The sequence below is a fragment of the Halichoerus grypus genome, chromosome 15, assembly GCF_964656455.1.
Source record: "Halichoerus grypus chromosome 15, mHalGry1.hap1.1, whole genome shotgun sequence".
Taxonomy (NCBI): domain Eukaryota; kingdom Metazoa; phylum Chordata; class Mammalia; order Carnivora; family Phocidae; genus Halichoerus; species Halichoerus grypus.
The window spans coordinates 29,920,032-29,942,756 of NC_135726.1; the positions used below are offsets into that span (position 1 = coordinate 29,920,032).

The 22,725-nt window shown below is 42.1% G+C and overlaps 1 long non-coding RNA gene across 1 annotated transcript in view; it reads left to right on the forward strand.

The window, feature by feature from the left end:
- The window catches only part of LOC144380207 (uncharacterized), a 127,351-nt gene that overhangs the window by 13,470 nt on the left and 91,156 nt on the right, over positions 1-22,725 (forward strand). The window lies entirely within an intron of this gene.

The following is a 22,725-nucleotide window of genomic DNA, read 5'->3' on the forward strand; positions in this document are numbered from 1 at the left end:
AGACAGGTGATGACCTAATCCATGCTACAGTATTATCTATCCAAGTCTTGTCCCTTCAAGGAACATTTTTTTAAAGTTTTATTTATTTAAGTAATCTCTACCCCCAACATGGGGCTCGAACTCATGACCCTGAGATTAAGAGTCGCACTCTCTTCGGACTGAGCCAGCCAGGTGCCCCAAAGAATGTTTTTAAAAAGAACTTAGAAGAGAGTAATATTGAACCTAAACACAAATATCTGGGACTAATGGGGAATATTCAGGTACTGTGAGACTTGGAAAGAGGGAAATATTTTAGTGCAAGGGGCACTTACATACTATCACAAAGGTGATCTGTGCATAGGAGCTGTGAAGATAATCTTCTTTCCATAAATTCATCTATCCATCCATCCATCCATCCGTCCATCCATCCATCCATTAATTCATTCATCAGCCAACATTTATCTCCTACGTGGATAAGCAGACAAAACCCCTGGTATCTGTTTTAATTTAGATCTAATACCCCCATGGTCTCTTGACTTCACTCCACACCTGTTAGCAAAGAATCTCCAGCCTGAATATGAATTCAGGTGTCTCTGGTTGACAGAAAAATGAGATGACCCTGCTTTCTCAACAAAGTCCAGCCCTGGACTCTGCAATTTTCCATCACAGGTTCAGAATATAACTTCTTTCATGGCTGCTTAGTTATTATGGCTCAGAAGACCATAATACTAAATTAAAGTGAAATATAATTGCTCTGCCATTTTTCACATCTGCGAGAATTCTGCTGATAACAACAGGATTCCATGAGCACCCAAGTCAGAATTTGCTATCGGTGACAGGGGGAAGAAATTAAAAACAAAAACAAAAACAAAAACAAAAAACCCCTCTTCTTTCCACATTTGCCCCGAAGCCAGGCTGACATAACAGAAATGGAGAACAGTTGGCACAGGCATAAAATTCTATGACAAAAGGAAACTTATGAAATAGAAAAATGAATTTCTTGGGGGAAAAACATAACTTCCACTGACAGCACTGTATTTGGGAAAAGAATTCTGTAGTCCGAGGATATTAAGGTCATTAAAAATAGCAGGGTTATTTTGGGGGGAGGGGATGGAGGTTCTTAATAACCTACCTCTCCCCCCAACATTTCCTTCAAATCTATATTAAAGTTAATCATCAATTGAAAGCCAGGAATGTTATTGGAAAATCATTCTTTTACAAACGGAAACTATTATAATTTAAAAGGGTGCAAATGAAACCATACATTTTCAGAAGGAGATCAATGAAAAGCACTTTATTAGAAAATATAAATCACTTTTTAATTTTAGATGCAACAAGAAAAGAACTCATTTTTTCAGTTTCATTGAAATTGATTGGTACACCTGCAGAGAAAAGCAGCTTTATCATCTCGTTATCAGCCAATTAATATGCAGGTCTAAATGTGAATACTATTCCAGTTAACTAGAAATGGATGATTTTATTGAAGTCTTAATAGACGAGGAAAAGCTGCCTTCCACCCTGCTAAATGAGGTCAGTTGAGAAAAAAAAATCAGAAGTGTGTAACTTGGGACGGGTGGAATGTAAAACAATTTCTCTAACACTCTGGACCACAGAGAAATGGAAGCAAAGTGACTTGTCTGAAAGCAGACGGACTTGTTATGTGAAAGAAAATCAGAATATTGAGTTTTCTTTTAATTGAAAAAGAGGACCATTTGGGTTTGATTCTGAAGTCTGACATTCTCACTATTCAAACCCTGACAGTCCTTAGTTCTTCGCCTCATCTCCATTTTAATCTCAGGGCAAGCAGGACTGCAAAATAGATGGAATCTATTTACCACGCTCCCAATTTTTCCTTTCTGTGCTCATTTTCTGCCTTCAGACATTCTCTCCAACACACCTAGCATCCTCAATTTCTCTTTCCCTTTCCCCTACCAAAACAGCGAAGTGCCCTTGGGATAAACTAATTCACACTAAAATAGAACTGACTGATAAAGTGTTATTATACCAATGATATTTTAAAAGAGAATGATCTAAAGCGGAGTTTAGCAAACTTTTTCTGAAAAGGGCCAGATAGTACAAGGTTTTCCATTTTGCAGACCAGAGAGTCTCTGTTGCTGGCCTTCAACTCTGCCATTATAATGTGAAACGAGACATACACTATAAAGAAATGGTGTCGCTGTGTTCCAATAAAACTTTATTTACAAAGCAGGATGTGGGCTTTGGCTTGTGGGCTGTAGGTTGCCAATCCCTTATCTAAAGCAATGGGGCTATAAAAGTGGAATGTCCCATGTTAAGGAGGAGAATTGCAGGGGTGCCTGGGTGGCTCAGTCGGTTAAGCGTCTGCCTTCAGCTCAGGTCATGATCCCAGCGTCCTGGGATCAAGCCCCGCATCGGGCTCCCTGCTCAGCGGGAAGCCTGCTTCTCCCTCTTCCACTCCCCCTGCTTGTGTTCCCTCTCTTGCTGTGTCTCTCTCTGTCAAATAAATAAATAAAATCTTCTTAAAAAGAAAGGAGGAGAATTGCAGGGAGAGATTAGTTTTAAGCGATCAGGAGAGTTCCAATGGTCAGAAGACCTCTCTGGCATTCTTCAACCACCTTTGATTTTCTCGAAATTCACTTGTTCGTTCATTCATTCATTCATTCATTCATCTATCCTTTCAGTTCTCCAGGCTTTAGGGGAAAAAAAAGTGCTCATCCCTCTGTTAGGATCTTCAAGCAGGAACAACTCTGCCCATTGCATGGAGTCAGCGGCAACAATTGCTGTCCATGGTGATGCTTACTCTGAGTCCCTGCTAACACTCCTATAGCTGGCTTCAGGTTGGGCACCTGCTGACAGAGGCACTTCCTATGGGATTAGGAAAGACTGGTCCCAAGTGCAGGAAATAGTTTTTGTTGCTGGAATATGACAGACGTGTCTAAGATCATGAGATCCATTTTCCACACTTGAATCAATATGAACTTTGTCCTCCAGTAATTACTTGGCAGGACACCCCCAAGATATCGCTAGTATTCTGAAAGTCAAAAAAAAATTGCAGAACATATGGAATGTTATTTATTTTGGGATTTTTTTGAAGATTTTTTGAATTTATATAAATGTAGATATTACATTATAGAATGTTCAGAAAATAAAGAAATGAAAATAACATTGTATATAATCCTAATTCCCTAACAAAATGTGGCAAGTGCCTGGCACAGTCCCTGGCACATATTAGGTGATCAGAAAGTATCTTTTGAATGAATGAATAAATGCATATTTCTTTTGAAAATTCAGCGAGTGGAAAATCTGTATCCTTCAAGGGTAGATTTCATTTTTGGAAGTAGCCGAGAGCCTTTTAAGTCAAATGTTTTGATGTGGTAGATTACCAATATGCACAACACTGTTCCTGAACATAATGAGGTTTGACTGTAAAATACTGGGAACAACAGGGCTGAAAATTAGAAGGTTTGGATTCTAGCCTCAGCTCTGACATTAATGTGCTTTGTAATCTTGGGAATCCATCCATGCATCCATCATGGCAAACAGGAGAGACATGATCCCCATCTTTCTGGAGTTTATAGTCTGGTAAGAGAACAGACATTGGTCTTTCAATGGGGATGATGTGGTGCAGGATTAGGGACTTGGAGAAGTGAAGGATCTCAACTTCTTCATCTGTAGAGCAAGAGATGGGCTGGATGGTTTTCAAGATCCTGTCCAGTTCTGCCATGGTGGGACTAAGGCTTTATTGTTGCTTTTGATTAGAAAGCAAATTTTGAAACAGATCAGTTTCACCTTGCATAGAGACTAGAGACCTGTTGTAGATTTGACTTGCAGCTTTTTAGGGGGAGTTAGCATGTCAGTTATCATGGCCCCTGTCTTTGGATGTCTCTCCCTTGGTGCTCGAGGGGGAAGCTTCAGGATGGTTTCTGAAGGGTGATGATTATATGGGGTTAGCCTTGCTGTCTGTTGTCTACAAAAAGTTCCTTACATCATCAAGAAACTGCTGAACAAATCTAATGGCATGGACACTGTAAGTAGCGTTTAGATGTTAGCCGTAGTCAGACGGCGTTTTCATCATGTTAGGGCTACATGCCACGATCCTGGCCAGTGGTCTTAATGTGCTTAAAGGCTAGCACCACGGTTTGGATCTTGTTAAAACGGGGCATGCAGATTAGTAGATGTTTAGGCATCATCTCTATGTGGAAGGGTGCCCCTCTGGTCCCTTTTCTGTGCCTCACGAATCCAATTTTTGACACATTGCTTGAATGAGAGAAGTATTTTGGCTTTGAGTGGTTGTAACCTTGGTTTTGCAAGAGACTTGCCAGTTACTATAGCTGTGTATACTTACCTTCCTGGGACTCAATTTTCCAATGTTTCTGAAAGGGTTCAAAGAAATCATCACAGAATCACCTTATACTACTGAAGTTCTCCAATTCTCGAAGTGACCCCAAACAGTTGGATCCCATTTTCCCATTTCACATGTAACTCAGCATATAGACCAGAAGTACAGAATGTCTCTGTTTCAGGATGGGATTAATTTTTATTATTTTTTATTATTTTTAAAATTTGTTGGGGTGCCTGGATGGCTCAGGAGGTTAAGCATCTGCCTTCAGCTCAGGTTGTGATCTCAGGGTCCTGGGATCAAGTCCCACGTCGGGCTCCCTGCTCAGCGGGGAGGCTGCTTCTCCCTCTGCCCCTCCCCCCACTCATGCTCTCTCTCTCTTTCTCTCAAATAAATAAATAAATTCTTTAAACAAAAAAAAATTTGTTTAAGTAAGCTCTAGGCCTAATTTGGGGCTTAAACTCATGACCCCAAGATCAAGAGTCATATGCTCTACTTAAGGAGCCAGTCAGGCACCCTTGGGTTTAATTTTTTTTTAAGATTTTATTTATTTATTTGAGAGAGAGAGAGAGTGTGTGTGTAGAGAGAGAGGATGAGCAGGGGGAGGGACAGAGGGAGAGGGGGAAGCAGACTCCCCGCTGAGCAGGGAGCCCAATGTGGGGCTCGATCCCAGGACCCAGAGATCATGACCTGAGCTGAAGGCAGATGCTTAACTGACCGAGCCACCCAGGTGCTCCAGCCCTTGGGCTTAATTTTTAAATTAGTTTTTAAAAAGTTATTCATAAAAGTAATCCTAAACAATGCTGAAAATTTTAAAAACAAAGAAAGCAATGCTAAAAATATCATGTATGTATATACATATTCAGATCATTACCCCACCCAGAGAGAACCACTGCACATATAAATTTATGTTTATTGATAATAATATCTACTTTGTGTATAGATAGGAACAAATAACACAGAACTTTAAAAAATAAAGTTATGCCCTGCATACCTTATAACTTTTTGTGAATTTTTCCAATATTTATTCTTCTACTGATTTTTGTAAAATATGATTTTTTTTAAAGAGAGAGAGAGAGACAGAGACATACAGGCAGAGAGAGAAAAGAGGGGGAGAGAGAGAGAGAGAGAATTCTAAGCAGGCTCTAGCATGGAGCCTGACATGGGGCTCAATCTCACCACCCTGAGGTCATGACCTGAGCCAAAATCAAGAGTTGGACGCCCAACCTACCAAGCCACCCAGGCGCCCTGTAAAATATGACTTTTGTCAAAGACTGCAAGGTGTTCCATTGGATGTCTATGGACAATGACAATACTTCCAGATCTGACTTTCCCCTTTTATAGGGCAAAACAGCTAGTGTCCACAAGGTCCCGTGAAACTGCACACCATCCCATTTCCTTTTCTTTGTCCTACTCCTCCTTCTCTTTTTCCTCTTCCCTTCTTTCTGCTCCTTCAACTTTGTCTTCTTTCCTTTCTTTATATCTTGATTTTCTTTGTCTTCTTTTGTTGTTATAATTGGGCTGGTCATTTGTAGAGATGTTAGGCCAGTAGAGAGAGAGAGAAAGAGAGAGAGTATGTTTTGGTGGCTACACTTCTGGCCTTGAGTCTGGGAAGATACTAACGGAACATCTTAGAGACAATCTCTGAAAACCAATCAGTCCTTAGGAAGTCATGACCTCATTGGAGATATTTAAAGTAGTTGATACAAGAAAGGATTTTTTTCTTCTTTAGAGATGTACAGGATTGGACTGAGTCATTTTGAGTAATGAGTTCCCTGTTACTGGTTGCATTCAAGCAGAATCAGCTTGACCATTTATTAGAGGCACTGTAGTGTCCCCAGACAAAAAAAATCAGGTCTAAGCTAAAAATTCTCATCCTGCACCAGATTTTCCCTGAAGCTTCCCCCAAACATTTCAGTCTGGCTCTCCTTCCAGGTTAGATTTAATGATTTTTCTTTTTTCTTTTTAAATATTTTATTTATTTATTTGTCAGAGAGAGAGAGAGCACAAACAGGGGGAATGGCAGGCAGAGGGAGAAGCAGGCTCCCCACTGAGCAGGGAGCCTGATGTGGGACTCGATCCCAGGACCCTGGGATCATGACCCGAGCTGAAGGCAGACACTCAATGGACTGAGCCACTCAGGTGCCCCAGATTTAATGATTTCTCACTTCTTCCAAGCAGGAGATTCTCTGAGTCTATGACTCTATAACATAAGCTTTTATTGAAGTGCTAGTATTTAACTTCCTGAAATTGATGCTGGTAAAAAACTCAGATGGGAAAGAAAGTTTAATTGCAAATAACGAGATTTCAACTTACCTGGGGATTTCAATTGTTTAGGGCTTCTTTACTCCTCATTTCTATGGATACGTGATGGAATGTCTTAATGACAAAACCATTAAATGACACATGCGAGGCATGTAAGGAAAGTAATATGCACACATTCTAGATGGGCAGATGTTAGTCTCTACCTGCATGCTTGAACACGCTATTAGGCCCTGTATGGAATGTCACTACGAAGACCCTTTAAATGCCTTGACTGAGCAATTTGGCCGTACCCCATTTTCTCATTTCAAAATGTTTCAGGTTCCTTTTGCTCCGTGAAATGCATGAAAGCTGCTTCTGACCACAGAGACTAATGTGCTGTCCCTTTTATCTCCAAAACGGGCTCCCAATTGGTTCCAGGGAAAGTGATTTCCCCAAACCTGGCTGCCATCTCTAATTGGCTTCTATGTGACCCATGCATTTCCACATGCTTGTTAGAGCTAGGTGCCAGGGTCTCCTCAGTCCCTCCCAGGCAGCTGGACAGGGGCAGTAAACACCAGCAGGCATGCTGATAGAATCCCTGGAGTTGAGGGGCCCACGTCATGCACTCCATGACCTGGTGGGTGGAGTGGGTCTAATATGCAGACTGCCTTTGAAACCAGATAGACACTGAAAAACACTGGAGGAAAGAAGGCCCTATCTTTCCTCTCTTCTTACCTTCTTTCCCCCTCCATTCCTCCCTCCAGAGGCAGCAATAAGAAAGTGTACAAACTAGAACCAGGGGCGCCTGGGTGGCGCAGTTGATTGAGTGTCTGACTCTTGGTTTCGGCTCTGGTCCTGATCTCAGGGTTATGAGATTGAGCCTTGTGTAGGGCTCTAAGCTCAGCAGGGAGTCTGCTTGGGACTCACTCTCTCCCTCTGTGGCCCCCCACCCCATGCTCTCTGGAATAAATAAATAAGTCTTAAAAAAACACAAAACACTAGAGCCAAATTGCTTGCATTTGAACCTGGCTTTGCACCTACTAGCTGTGTAACCTTGGGCAAGCTCCTCAGAATCTCAATGCCTCACCTCCTCCCCTGTAAAATGGGGACAGTAATAGTACCTTTTTTCTAGTGTTGTTGTGAGGACTGAACCTATTAATGTAAATAGAGCCCTTAGGACCATGCCTGGCAAGTCATGATGGCTGTGTATGTATTTGCTAATATTTGATTCAAGGAACCTAATGCCTACTGTGAACTGAGCACAGGGGAAACATGATAGGCTTTTCCCTTTCCTCACCATCCTCCCTTCCCATAGTTCTTCCTCTCCTTTCCTCCTTTATGTATTGGTTTCCTGTTGTCCCTATAACAAATGATCACAAACACACTGGCTTAAAACAATAAAACAACACAAATTTATTATGTTACAGTTTTGTAGGTCAGAAGTCTCAGTGGACTAAGGGCACCTGGGTGGTGCAGTAGATTAAGCATCGGACTCTTGATTTCAGATCAGGTCCTGATCTCAGAGTCCTGAGATGGAGCCCCTCATTGGGCTCCCAGCTCAGCAGGGTGTCTGCTTAAGATCCTTTCTCTCCCTCTCCCTCTTCCCCTCCCCCCGCTTGTGGGTGCTCTCTCTCTCTCTCAAATAAATAAATAAATGTTTTTTAAAAAAAGTCTCAGTTTACTAAAAAATCAAGGTGTCGATAGGTTTGTGTTCTTCCCTGAGACTGTAGGAGAGAATTTGTTTCCTTGTCTTTTCTAGCTTCTAGAGGCTACCCCCCATTCCTCGGCTCGAGGTGCCCTTCACATCACCCTGACTTCTGCTTCCCTTGTCACATCTTCTCCGACTCTCCTGTCTCCCTCTTTCCCATATAAGGACCCTTGTGATTGCCTCAGGCCACTTGCATAATGCAGGATCATCAGTCCATCTCAAGATCCTTGACCTCATTATATTTGCGAAGTCCTTTCTGTCATATAAGATAGAGGATTCACAAGTTCTAGGATGAGGACATGGACATGAGAGGGTCTGTTATTATGCCAGCCATGCTTTTTGTCCTCCCTTCCTTCCTTTTTGAAATGTTTGTCCTAGGACCGCCTAGGTGGCTCAGTCGGTTGAGTGTCTGACTCTTAATTTCGGCTCAGGTCATGATCTCATGGTGGGATCAAGTCTGTCTTGAGCTCTGTGCTCAGCAGGGAGTCTGCTTGGGATTCTCTCTCTCCCTCTGCCCCTCCCCCCCACTCATGTGCGTGCTCTCTCTCTTTCAAATAAATAAATAAATCTTAAAAAAATTTAAAATGCTTGTCCTGTTCATAAACGTCCTTGATCTGGTGTGGGGCATCAGGGGAGCTGGGTTCCAGGCCTGACACTACACCAACTTGCCCTACATGTGACCTTGGGAAAGAATCCACCCATGTCTGTAGCCCAAGGGGGTGGACTTGTGTATATTAGTCAGGGCTTTCCAGAGAAACAGAACCGATAGGAAAGATATATAAAACAAACTATATACATTTTTTTTTAAAGATTTTATTTATTTATTTGAGAGAGAGCACATGAGAAGGGTTAGGGTCAGAGGGAGAAGCAGACTCCCTGCCGAGCAGGGAGCCCGATGCGGGACTCGATCCTGGGACTCCAGGATCATGACCTGAGCCGAAGGCAGTCGCTTAACCAACTGAGCCACCCAGGCGTCCCAAACTATATACATTTGTTATGAGGAATTGACTGATGAGATTATGGAGGTTGAGAACAGAGGAGCTGATATTATGTATAAATTCAGTCCAAGGGGAGGAGAAGACTGATGTCCCAGCTCAGACAGGTAGGAAGGAAGGGAATGGGATTCTCCCTTCCTCTGCTTTTTGTTCTAGTCACACCCTCAGTAGATTGGGTGATAACCACCCACACGGGGGGAGGGCAATCTACTTGACTGAGACGAAATGACTCAAAGGTTAACCTCATCCAGAAACAGGCACAGAAATAATGTTTAATCTGGGCACCCTATGGCCCCGTCAATTTGGCACATAAAATTAATCATCATAACTTGTTATGCAGTGCCCAACTTCAGATGAACAAAAAACACCACTTCCTTGATTTTCTTTTAATGGATCTGACTAAATCAGCCTGATTCTGATCCTGCAGAGCCCCCACCTTGCTGCTTGGTGGGAGATTCACTCTCTTGTTGGAGCTTTCCTTGTTCCTTGCGTTCAAAGCCCGTGGCATCTCAGAATGCACCCCCATCAGGCAGGCTGCTCCAGTGTCCACACCGTTGGTTCTCGATGCCATCTCTGGGGTGCCCGTTTCCCCAGCCTGTATGGTTCCTTTTAGGTGCCATACTTGCATTCAGAAAACTTTCGTGGCCCAGTCCCTAGTCATCCTGGGTGCAACTTGAGGCTTAACCACCTGAGGAAAGAGGCTCTGCGACTCAACTCACTGACTTCCATCCTGCCCCAAATCTGGGGATTCTCTCCTCGATATTTCCCTCCTGCTACACTTGATATAATCTCATCAATGCTATTTACAAGATCCAGGAAGAGAAGTATCCTGAGGGCAACTTGAGCTTTGGGCTTTCCAACATCAACTCCTGAAGCAAAAGGGTCTATTGTCATAGACTGAATGGGTCCCTCCCAAACTCATATGTTGAAACCTAATCCCCAGGAAGTGGGGCCTTTGGGAGGTGATTAGGTTATGAGGGTGGAGCCCTCAGGAATGGGATTAGTGCTCTTATAAAAGAGACCTGATAGAGCTCTCTTGCCCCTTCTGCTATGTGAGGACACAGCAAAGAGACAGCCATCTGTGAATTAGGAAGTGGGTCCTCACCACACATGGAACCTGGAGGCACCTTGGTCTTGGACTTCCTGGCCTCCAGAACTGTGAGAAATAAATTTCTGTTGCTTCTAAGCCACCCAGTAGGGTTTTCTCTGATAGTAGCCAATCAGACCAAGACCTGCTTGGAAAAAATATAAACTGAACAAGTACAAGTTAACGGATCACTAGATTATCCTGTCCCAAATGACCTTCAAAAGGTTTTCCACAGAGGCCTGTATTTCCTCAGAGCAGAGGTCAAATGAGTGGAGTTCTCCATCCGCCTCCCTCACTTCAACCAGAGTAGCTGCTCTGATGTCAGTTTTATGTATTGCAGATTTCTCCCAGGATTTTATTTAAAAGAAGGATTCTATGGTTTAAAAATTTTTGAAACCACTGGAGTAGATGATCTCTAGGGTCTCCGTCAGTTCTGAGGTGTGTAATGTTTATACTTTCCAGCACATTCAGCAGCCTTCTGAAGGAATCACTTATTCTCTATCATCTGCCTTTGTATTCAACCAGAATTCCCTGTTAATAAAAGTGTCTGTACAATACATCCCCAGCACAATAACCTGAGCTTCAATGTGATGCAGTATGTGACCTTGGGAAGCATAAAGCTTTGTCTGTATCTCTTTTTTTCCTAGGATGTGTTCTTAAGCCTAGAATTATTTCATCAAAGGGGATGAGCATTTAAGCACAATAGAACACACACGCACGCACGCACGCACACACACGTATGTAAAGTGCACAGTATGGTCGCAGCAGAAAATTTAGAAAACACAGAGCAATCTAAGAAGAAAACGGAGATGAGATCACCATTAATTCCAGCTTGATTACCAACGTGTTGAGGTATTTTCTTCTGATATTTAAAAATTATGTGCACAATGTGTTCACACATATTAAAACAAAATAGGGATCGTGTAATGTTTGGAGTTTTGGGTTAACTTTATCATATGATCTTATCCCATGAGCATTTTCTTGTTTTAATTTTTTTGAAAGCCAGGATAGACGTGTCATAATTTCTTTACCGGTTTCCCTATTCCTGGACATTTGAAATGTTTCTAATTTGCCATGATTATTAATGTGATTTTAAGGAGCATGTCCATAAACAAATCTTTACTTACCTTTCTAAACATTTCTGAAGATAACTTCAAAGGTGTGAATTCAGTGAATCAAATGGGAATAAACTTTTTTTTTCCTGTAAGGCTCTTGATAAGTATTTCCAAAGTATCTTCCACTATTTTAAACTTCCTTCAGCTCTCTTGGAATCTTGGTCTCACTAAATCTTTATTAAAATTTGCTAACTGTTGGGTGAAATGTTAATCAGAGTTTTAGTGACATATGAATTTATTAGACTCTCCTACTTTAAAATGCGACAACCTCCACAGCTTTCAAATTAGTGGAATATTCCAACATCTCCAATAGAGAACTTTTTTTTTTCCTGAAAAATAAAAGACGCAGAAATAAGAACAGGGCTAAAATAAGCTGGAGTGTTGATATATAAATATGGAGAAAGAGAAAAAATAGTCTTCTAGTCCTGATGTGACCCATCTTTCCAGCTGCCTCTTTCTCTAACAAAGTGGTTGTGGGGGGCTGTGGACTTGTCCCAGGTTAGTAAAAACACCTGGGGAGATGACCGGTAGGGTCTGTCCTGATGGCACCGATGTTTAGAATCCAGCCCAGTGATTTTTTATTTGTTAACTCAGGGATTTAGATAATAAGTCCACTGGGAAAGGGCCTGGGAGGCTCATCCATGAGACATTGCTCACTTCCCCAAATCCCGAGGCAGGACAATGAAAGATGTCACGTCCGCCCAGGAAAGAGGCCTCCGTGTCTCTCTCCCTCCCTCCCTCCAAAGATTTTATTTACTTATTTGAGAGAGAGACAGAGATAGCTAGAGAGAGCAGGGGTTGGGAGGAGAGGGAGAAGCAGGGCCGCCACTGAGCAGGGAGCCTGACGTGGGGCTCGATCCTGGGACCCTGGGATCATGACCTGAGCCAAAGGCAGACGCTTAACCGACTGAGCCACCCAGGCGCCCTCTCTGTGTCTCTTTCTGAACTTTCATTAGTTCTTGGATCCCTCAGGAGTCTGTGGGGAGATTTTTTTCCCTCAGCCTTTAGAGCTCGGCGACCTCCGATTCCGGGGATGGAGTTGATCCTGAGGCTGCTGAACTCTACCTGGTTTGGGCAAAGCTGATAAAAGCAGGCAAGTTTCTTTTCAAAGAAAATTTTTTAGTGTAAGGGCACCTGGGCGACCCAGTTGGTTAAGCGACCGATTCTCGATTTCAGCTCAGGTCATGATCTCATGGGTTGTGAGGTCTGAGGCCCCCCAATGGGCACCAAGCTCAGCGTGGAGTCTGCTTGAGATTCTCTCCCTCTGCCCCTCCTCCCTCTCTCTCTCTCAAATAAAAAAATAAATCTTAAAAATTATAAAATACTTTCGCATAAATAATAAGGTAGTAGGCACGTGCCAGTTAGTGTGCCTGGTGGTCAGGTCGCCCACTTGCAGTGTGCAGGGTCTGAGAGGACAGTTACCATTCTGTCTCATGGAGCCAGACTCCAGAGGTGGCCACCTCTTGTCCTTCCTCCCTCCTTTCGAGATCGCCAGCAACAGATTTGCTAATTAGCACACTGGTATCCAAAAATGGACTTTTATTGGCAAATCTGGTGAGTGTTAATTAGTTTGATGAATGTTTGAAATGAGCTCCAGACATGCAGCTTGGGCTACAATACGTAGTTTAGAGATAGTCACCTTCTTTGCATGAACCTAGCAAGGCCTGCCGCTGTACCTGTGGGGATGGACCTGAACTGGATCCTTAATCCAGAGAGGGCGCCTGGGTGGCTGTTTGTGTCGCCATTGGTTTAGTAGGATTTCTGATGACAGGATTCTAACCAGGGATCGCAGAAATCTGCCCGTCATCTGCTTTGAGTGAACTTTTCATGACAGGGAAGGCTCAGAGCACCTGAACGGTGAGAAAGCTGGGGCTTCATCACACCCCAGCACTGGTCATATGAACTGCTTAGCGCTCGTTTTGCCAATGGGTGTTTATTTAATTAATGTTGGCAGGTGTGACTGTTGGCGACCCAGGTCAATGGGATGGAGCTTCAGCCTTTCTTCTGCTAAATCAGAGACCACAGAGAAGTCAGTGCAGGGTCAGCTCGTGTTAGGCAATGTCTGCCAGCTGTCCCTTTTCTCTCCAACATTATGGCCGGCCAGCTACCCAAGATCTGCATCTGATTTGATTTAGGGAAGCTCATCTGAGTTCTGGGAGCAATTCTGGTTTTTTAAACTTAAAGAAAAAGAACAGAAAAGAAAAAGAAAGAAACAGGGAAAGAGCATGAGGGAGGAGGAGAAAAAGGGAGGGAGAGGGAGAGAGACAGAAAAGAGAGGTTGACTACTGCTTTTTAGGCTTCTGTGTGTAATTTAAATTTTGATGGATCCCTTCAATGTTAGACATCCATAATGGATGTAATATGGTAAGACAAACAAAGAGACCCTGTTCTGGAACACAGAGGCACTCGGTCCCTGGTGTGGCTATGTCGAGTTACTGAAAGGCCATGCGGGCTCTAACACTGGGCTCCTCATTTGCATTTCTAACTGTGACCCGAGGGCTAGTCTGATGTATGAACAGGGAAGGTAGCTTTCCGAATGGTTTACCCACGACCTTTTCCGGTCACCTCCTCCTGAGAAGATGTTAGGAAAAATGTTCTGACTTGGCTGGTATGAAAGGCCAGGTTAGAGGAATAAGCTGGAAAAATTTCACAATATTTCTCCTGTTACACAATGAAATTCAGTGTCTGACAGAGAGCGAGTACCAATAAATGTTTGTTAAATGAATGGATAAAATTTGTTTTTGAGCTTAATGGAGCAAATCTGTCTTTTTATCTGAATTTAGAATATTTGTTTTCCTAAAGCCTGGAAAACGTATTTGACAGTGTATTGCTATACAACTACTATTACTAATGAGTAACACTAGTAATAGATAACACATATTGAGTGTTTACTGTGTGCTAGGCCCTTGACTTTCTGCACATTATATAATTTAACCCTCACAACAACTCATTTCTCTTACTACCCCCGATTTTAGATGTGGAACCCACGATTTCAAAAGGGTAAGTGTTTTGACTAAAGTCCCATAGCTAAGAAATTAAAAAAAAAATGTTTTACTTGAACTCAGACAGTCTGCCTCCAGACCCCCCTCTTAATCCCCAGCCATACTGCCTCTCTCTTTCTTAGGAATTATACATGCCTTCATCCTATAATGTCTTCTTAAAAGAATAATTTTTTTTGGAGAATCTCTTCTTTTGCAACACCACCACTCAGAACCTCTTGTTATTTATAGAGTTCATCATTAGCGTTCAGATTGAAAAAGTTAGTCTGTGTCTTAACCTTAGCATCCCTGAAGACTAAATCTGTGGATGTCTGATGAGAGAGAGAGCGCGAGCGAGTGTGCGAGTTTCAGGGAGGGGAAGAGGGAGAGAGAAAGAATCTTAAGCAGGGTCCATGTCCAGCATGGAGCTTGATGGGGGTTTGATCTCACCACTCTGAGATCAATCTCACCACCTGAGCTGCAATCAAGAGTCAGACGCTTAACTGACTGAGCCACCCAGGAGCCCCAAGTGGATGCCTGATTGTGATAACAAGAACGAGAATCACCTATTGAGTGAATACTATATGGCAGACATTTCGTACACAGTATTGCCAATCCTCATAATCAACTCCGAGTAACTATTACTTACTTCATCATCTCCGTTTACCGATGAAGAAGGTGAGGCTCACAGAGGTCACATAAATTGTTTTGGGTCATGTAGCCTACCTCTAGCAAAACTGAGATTTCAAGATAGGTCTGTGAGATGCCCAAGTTTCTCTTGTCCGAGACGGTGCCTGGCTCCACTCCTGGTGATAATACAGCATGGACATGGGGCTACCATGTTGGTTTCCTCTGGGAGACATCTCTTTTGCAAGGCTTTCTGAGGAACACCCAGTTGAATCTGACAGTGTCCTGTCTGGTTGGAAGCAGATCACACATTTGCCATAGACCAGCCTGGGCTATTTCTTTGCACCCTGATTGGCTATATTTGTACTGACACAGCGATCTCGCCATTAAGGGAAGGATGACTTAGCTTAGCCTCCAGGTAGGGCTGGCCAGGCCCCAGTTATGTTCATCCTGACTTGGATTAGTACTCTTACCAGTAATAAAAAATTAATTTTAGCACTTGAGCTAATTGGGTTAAAAAAAATGTGACACCCAAGCCAGAAATAAGCCTAATGAAGCCCATTAAATAATTTAATGATTACATAATTATGTTCATTTAAAATGCAGGAATTGATTACTCTCAAATTAATTTTACCATCTCTGTACTTTTTAGAGCACATTTATTTTGAACAAAATGAAGGATTAGTTTCATTTCTGATGGGCACTCTGCCATTAATAATCATGTCTCATTATAATGAGAAAATGTTGTGTTTTGAATAAGTTCATGTGACCATATATTTCCAGATAATAGACAAGCTTGTTCTGTGGAGAGATTTAAGCTATTGAACGGGTCTTACTAATTTGAATCATAAAGTGAGTATGTGGAGGACTGATGTGCTCAGCGAGCAGAGATGTGGATGGGAAAATCTGGTGCAATCCATCTAATTAGGCCTGGATCAGGGTGTTCTGGAAGCTCCGAACCAGTTGCCATATAAGGCATTATGGGATCAGAAAGGCTAAAAACTCTTCACAGTAGACATCTTTTGAATGCTTTTCTAGCATCTTTTCCTTCCTTCTTTCCAGTAGCTTCTAATTTGCATTTGGGAATCGCTCTCATTTTGAGGTAAACGATTCCTCCTCAGGCTCCTGGAGTACAGTATAGGATCTACTGAGCCAATTGCTGCACATCATCCTTCCGGCCACAGTGATTGGTTCAGCAGTGGTGAGCGTGTCATCTAAGGCTGACCAATCAGAATGAATCTTGGGGCCACTTCAGGGGATCCCGGGCCAAAACTCTTCCTTTTCTTTCGGCTCTGAAGCAGGCTAGCAGCCATTTGGGGCCCGCAAGGGAAGCCAGTTTTAAGATGTAGTTGAACTGAAGAGGGCAGAACTGAAAGACAGGAGGAAACAGGAACTTGGCGACATTGTTGAGCCCCAGCAAAAAGGGCTATAGAAAGTTCCAGGCCTGTGAGAGACTGTAGGGGTCACCAATTCCAGTAGGGCACCACGTCGCAATCTGAGGTGTTGACTTGTGGTCTAATACGGGTGTCTTGCATTTGTAGAACGTCTTCTATTTATTTTCCTGTGTGTTTTGAGAATGCTTTGGACACTCAGGACTGAAGTTCTCTACGAGGGAGGCAGGGCAGGGTCATCGCAGCGCGAGATGGGCAGGGTTGGTCAGTGAGGTGAGATGCTCTTTGCAGGCTGAAAGATCTGACATCACATCCCGGCTCTTCTACTACGTCACCTGAGCGGTGCCTGCACCTGTAAAGTGGGCATGATAGCAACTTCGTAAGTTCTTTTATTTTTAATGTGTGTGTAAGAATTGAAACGGAGGTTGTTTATTATCATAAACAACCTGGCGTGAAGCACACAAACAGCATAATCCTGCTCCATTTTGTTTCTCTCTTCGTTTGAAACCAGGAAGGCCTTGGCGTGCCAGTGGTTCTCTCTCCTCTCTTGTCCCCAGTTCCACCCTCAGAGTCTCAGGGTTTTGTTCCCTGTGAAAGTGCAAATATTTCTGGAAGATCTGTTGGTCAGTTACACATCGGTGAAGATTTTGTTGTTAGCAGTAATTTATTTGTTAGGATCCATGAGAGATGGGAATCAGGAGGTTTTGATGAGGGATAAGAGGGTAGAGGGCATGTTCCTGAATGCCTGAGAGGATGCTTTGAGGAAAGCGAAAAGAAACAGGATAGAGGCAAATATGTGCTTTTTTAGGTAAATGTTTTGGGTCCCCAACAGATTGTCTGAAACATACAAATAGCGTTGGTGTCTTTGTGGCGCCACCAGAAAGGATGAACTTTTCTTTAAAACTTTAGGGGCGCAGTCTAGTCATTGCAAGTCACTCTGTGTGGGGCCCGACGGCGATGTTCCTACTCTTACGTCAAACATGAAAAATACACATTGTTTTATAAAGGCTGATTGACGACGTCACAAGCACTGGCGAAATGTTTTTTTTTTTTTCTTTATGCTTGTTGATTTTTTTTCAAGCCAAAAAGGAAATGTATTTGCTCACATATCTGAAAACTCCATGGACTTACTGATACCAGACATGGCTGGATTCAGGTGCTTAACATCCTCAGGCACCATCTCTCTCTCCATCCCTGTTGTCCTTGGTGTTGGCTTTATTTTCGAACAGGATGCTCCCAACTGGTGGCAAGGATGATTACCAGCAGTCCCAGGGTTACCAGCTTAGCTAACTGATTTTGCATATATAATCTTCCATTCCGGTGCAAGCTTGCTAGGGACATGTTATTATCCCCATTCTACAGATGAAGAAACCAAGGCTCGGGGAAGTCGAGTGACGGTTGTCCAACAAGGAAGGACAGAGCCTGTTGTGGGTTGAATTGTGTCTCCCCACCCCCAAATTCATATGGTGAAGTCCTAACCACGGGTACCTCAAGAGTGTGACTTTATTTGGAGATACAGTCTTTTTTTGATTTTTTAAAGATTTTATTTATTTATTTGAGTGAGAGAGAGAGAGAGCACATGAGCAGGGGGAGGGGCAGAGGGAGAGGGAGAAGCAGACTCTCTGCTGAGCAGGGAGCCCAACATGGGGCTTGATCCCAGGACCCCGAGATCGTGACCTGAGCCGAAGGCAGACTCTTAACCGACTGAGCCACCCAGGTGCCCCATGGAGATACGGTCTTTACAGAGGTATTCAAATTAAAATGAAGTCAGCAGGATGGTCTCTAATCCAAACCTTATAAGGAGGGAACTTTTGGGTACAGACATGTACACAGAGGAAAGACAACGTAAAGGGATAAGGTGAAGTTGGTTATCTTTGTGCCCAGGACAGAGACCCGGGACAAACAGATCCTTCCCTCACAGCCCTCGGAAGGATCCAACCCTGCTGATACCTTGATTTTGGACTTCTAGCCTCCAGAACTATGAGACCGTAAATTTCTGTTAAACCACCCAATTTATAGTACTTTGCTACAGAGTCCTAGGAAACTAATACAGGGCCCAAATTTGAATTTGGCTCTGTCTGACCCTAAAGCCTGTGTTCTTCTTCCTTTATTTGCTCCACATCAGATGTAGCGATGTGTGAGGTATCTGTGAGTTTTACGAGATGAATTCATTTCCTGAACTAAAAAAATAAAATATTTTTCTGGATAGGATTTTGCAAGTGCTTTCTCCTTTCACAGACCTCTATAGGAAAGGGGAGCATTTTCTACAGGCAGCTGTGCTTGAAAAACTCCAAACAATTCAGCCCAAGAAGCAAACACATCCTCTTCGTGCTGGGTAATTGCTGATTATAATTGAGAGAACATTTTAATTTGTTAAATTAAAGTTACACATGTGTACCCACGATGACAGCCATCGGTGGCCCTGACAAGGAGGGGAGTTATTTTCTGCTTTCATGCTTTCAACCTAAAGAGGCCATTTAAACAGGCTAACTCTTTTTTTTTTTTTTTTTGAAAGATTTTATTTATTTATTTGACAGAGAGAGACAGCAAGAGAGGGAACACAAGCAGGGGGAGTGGGAGAGGGAGAAGCAGGCTTCCCGTGGAGCAGGGAGCCCAGTGCAGGGCTCCATCCCAGGACCCTGGGATTATGACCTGAGCCGAAGGCAGACGCTTAACCGACTGAGCCACCCAGGTGCCCCTAAATAGGCTAACTCTTCTCCTCCATGTTCTTGTCATATATTATGAGATTTTCACAGGATATTCATTCACTCATTCCCTTAACAAACATGCATGAAGCCTCTCCAATGTATGAATCCAAAACTTCATGCCCTAGAGCAGCATCATTATCTGATAGAAATAATAGTGTGAGACCCAAATGCAAGCCACGTGGGCAATTTTAAGTTTTCTAGTAGGAGTATTAAAAAAAAAAAGAAAAAGAAACAGGTGGAATTCATTTAAATAATATATCTTATTCAATACAACCTATCAAAAATATTTTTACTTCAACATGTAATCAATATAAAAATTCTTAATGTGATATTTTACAGTCTTTTCTTCTAAGTCTTTGAAGTCTGGTGTGGATTTCACCCTGACAGCACATCTCCATTTGGATCAGCCTCATTTCAGATGCTTAATAGCTGCATGTGTCCAGTGGCTCCTATATTGGATAGTGCAGATCTAGAGGATAATGCTAGAATCATGATGATAGTAGTAATAAGAACCATAATCACTTCTGTTGTTTTTGTACCGTCTGCCATGAATGTTCTCACTACACACATTGTCTTTTTCAACGCTTATGTTCTGAATACATTCATACAATTTAAAATAAAAACATATGAAATTATACACAAAATGTCTTGACCTTTGTCACTATGTCCCCAGTTCCCACTTCTTCAAAAAAAAAATCCTCCCCCAAAACAAGAACCCATTTTAACACTTGATTGCATGTCCTTACATTTTCTTTAAACAAATATGAATATGTATTCCTATTTTCCCTTCTTTCTTTTAACCCATAGGTAGAAAATTATATACATGTCCTGTATTCTATGTTTCTCACTGAACAATTTTTAAAAAACTTTTTATTTAAATTCAATTTAATTAACATATATTATTAGTTGCAGAGGTAGAATTTAAAGATTCATCAGTCTTATGTAACACCCAGTGCTCATTACACGTGCCCTCTAATGCCCATCACCCAGTTACCCCATCCCCCCCATTCCCCTCCCCTCCTCTCCAGCAACCCTCAGTTTGTTTCCTAGAGTTCAGTGTCTCTTATGGTTTGTCTCCCTCTCTGTTTCTGTCTTATTTTTTTTCCTTCCCTTCCCCTATGTTCATCTGTTTTGTTTCTTAAATTCCACATATGAGTGAAATCATGATATTTTTCTTTCTCTGACTGACTTATTTTGCTTAGCATAATACCCTTTAGTTCCAACCATGTCATTGCAAATGGCAAGATTTCATTCTTTTTGATGGCTGAGTAATATTCTATTGTATATATACACCACATCTTCTTTATCCATTCATCTGTTGATGGACATCGGGCTCTTTCCATAGTTTGGCTATTGTGGACATTGCTGCTATAAACATTGGGGTGCAGGTGCCCCTTTGAATCATTATGTTTGTATCCTTTGGATAAATACCTAGTAGTGCAATTTCTGGGTCCTAGGGTAGCTCTATTTTTAACTTTTTGAGGAACCTCTGTACTGTTTCCCAGAGTGGCTGCACCAGTTTGCATTCCCACCAACAGTGTGGGAGGGTTCCCCTTTCTCTGCATCCTCACCAACATCTGTTTTTCCCGAGTTGTTAATTTTAGCCGTTCTGACTGGTGTGAGGTGATAGCTCATTGTCTCACTGAACAATTTATATTGAATGTCTTTTCATACATAACTTCCTAGTTCTTTCTCACAGCTGCATTGTGTGAAGGTACCAACCTTTAATTAATCTCCTATTGATGAACCTTGGGTTGTCTCCAGGGTTCGTAATTAAAAGCAGTATCACAATGACTATTGTGTACATGGCTCATTTCACATGTATGCAAGGATTGTTGTAGGATAAATTCCCGGAAGTAGGATTGCTAGGCCATAAGGTAAGGGCATGTAAAATTTGAGAAGATATTGCAAAATTGTCCTCTACCAGGGTTGTGCCAATTCATGTTTTTACTACCACTGTGTAAGCAGCACACATTGAAGTACATGTTATTATACCCGTTTTTCAGGTAGAAAAACTGAAGTCTCAGTCAGGCTATGTGACATACATAGTAATGTGCATGTACTATGGGCAAAACCCCAGATGTAACTCCAGTTCTCTTACACACACACACATACACACGCACACACACACACACCATAGACTTGCAAAAAATTGGGAAATACAATTCAAAGAACTTTTTAAAAAAAAGTCATTTGCAAGTAAGCTGTCACCCCGACCTCATTCCCACATAGGCGGTGCCTGGACAGCTTGGGATGAATTTCACTGATGGACAGCGAAACAGCAATAAGAAAAATAAGCACAGTATAGTGAGTTTTTCATAAGACTAAATTTATTTATTTATTTTTAGAGAGATTTAATTTATTTGTTTATTTAGAGAGCGAGTGGGGGAGGGGCAGAAGGATAGGGAGAGAGAGAATCTCAAGCAGATTCCGCACTGAGCTCGGAGCCCAATGTGGGGCTCGATCCCATGACCCTGAGGTCACGACCTGAGCTGAAATCAAGAGTCTGATGCCTAACTGACTGAACCACTCAGATTAAGTTTATTAAATATACAGGATGGTATTTTATGGCATCCCAACTTCTGGAGTGCTCATAAGTCCTTTCTCTTATGGAATTATGAGTAACTTAGAGCTGGCTAATTTTTACGCCTTTTTAATGAAAATTACTAGCATTTACAAATTTAGACTAGTGTGATGAACTCCCATGTACCCAGCACCCAACTTCAACAAATACCATCTAATGACCAATCTTGTTTTATCTAACCCCACTCACTCCCCCATACCCTGTTGTATAAGTTTAAAGCAAAGTACACATGTTATATAATTTGATCCATGAAGACTTAAGTAGGTTTCTGTGTAAGAAGTTTTTTTTTTTTTAAAAGCATAATCACAATAGATATGGCTGTTTTAAATGCTTCTTTTTTTTTTTTTTTGTAGTTTTTCATTTTATTATGTTATGTTAGTCACCATACAATACATCATTAGTTTTTGATGTGGTGATCCACGATCCATTGTTTTCGTATAACACCCAGTGCTCCATGCAGTACGTGCCCTCCTTAATACCCATCACCGGGCTAACCAATCCCCCCTCCCCCCTCCCCTCTAAAACCCTGTTTGTTTCTCAGGTCCATAGTCTCTCATGGTTCATCTCTCCCTCCAATTCCTCCCGCCCATTTTTCCCTTCCTTCTCCTAATGTCCTCCATGTTATTCCTTATGTTCCACAAATAAGTGAAACCATATGATAATTGACTTTCTTAAATGCTTCTTTATATGGCTTTTTATTTTTAAAGTTGGGAATCAAATACTGGTCCCCTAAAATGTTTTAGAAATATTATTGGTCCATGAATCCCCAAATCTGGGAATCACTACTGAGCTTTCTGGAATGAGCTTTGTAAACCTCAGTTGGGATTCTGCTGCACCATGACTCAGAAGCTTTCCACATACAACCGAGCTGGGTTTTCTGATGCAATTTCAGGGCTCTCTTTGAGATAAAGAATACAAAATAGCATATGAAAGTGAATATGTTTTTAGGGTGAGAAAAGAACTCACCACAAATTACAAGTCAAAAAGCTGA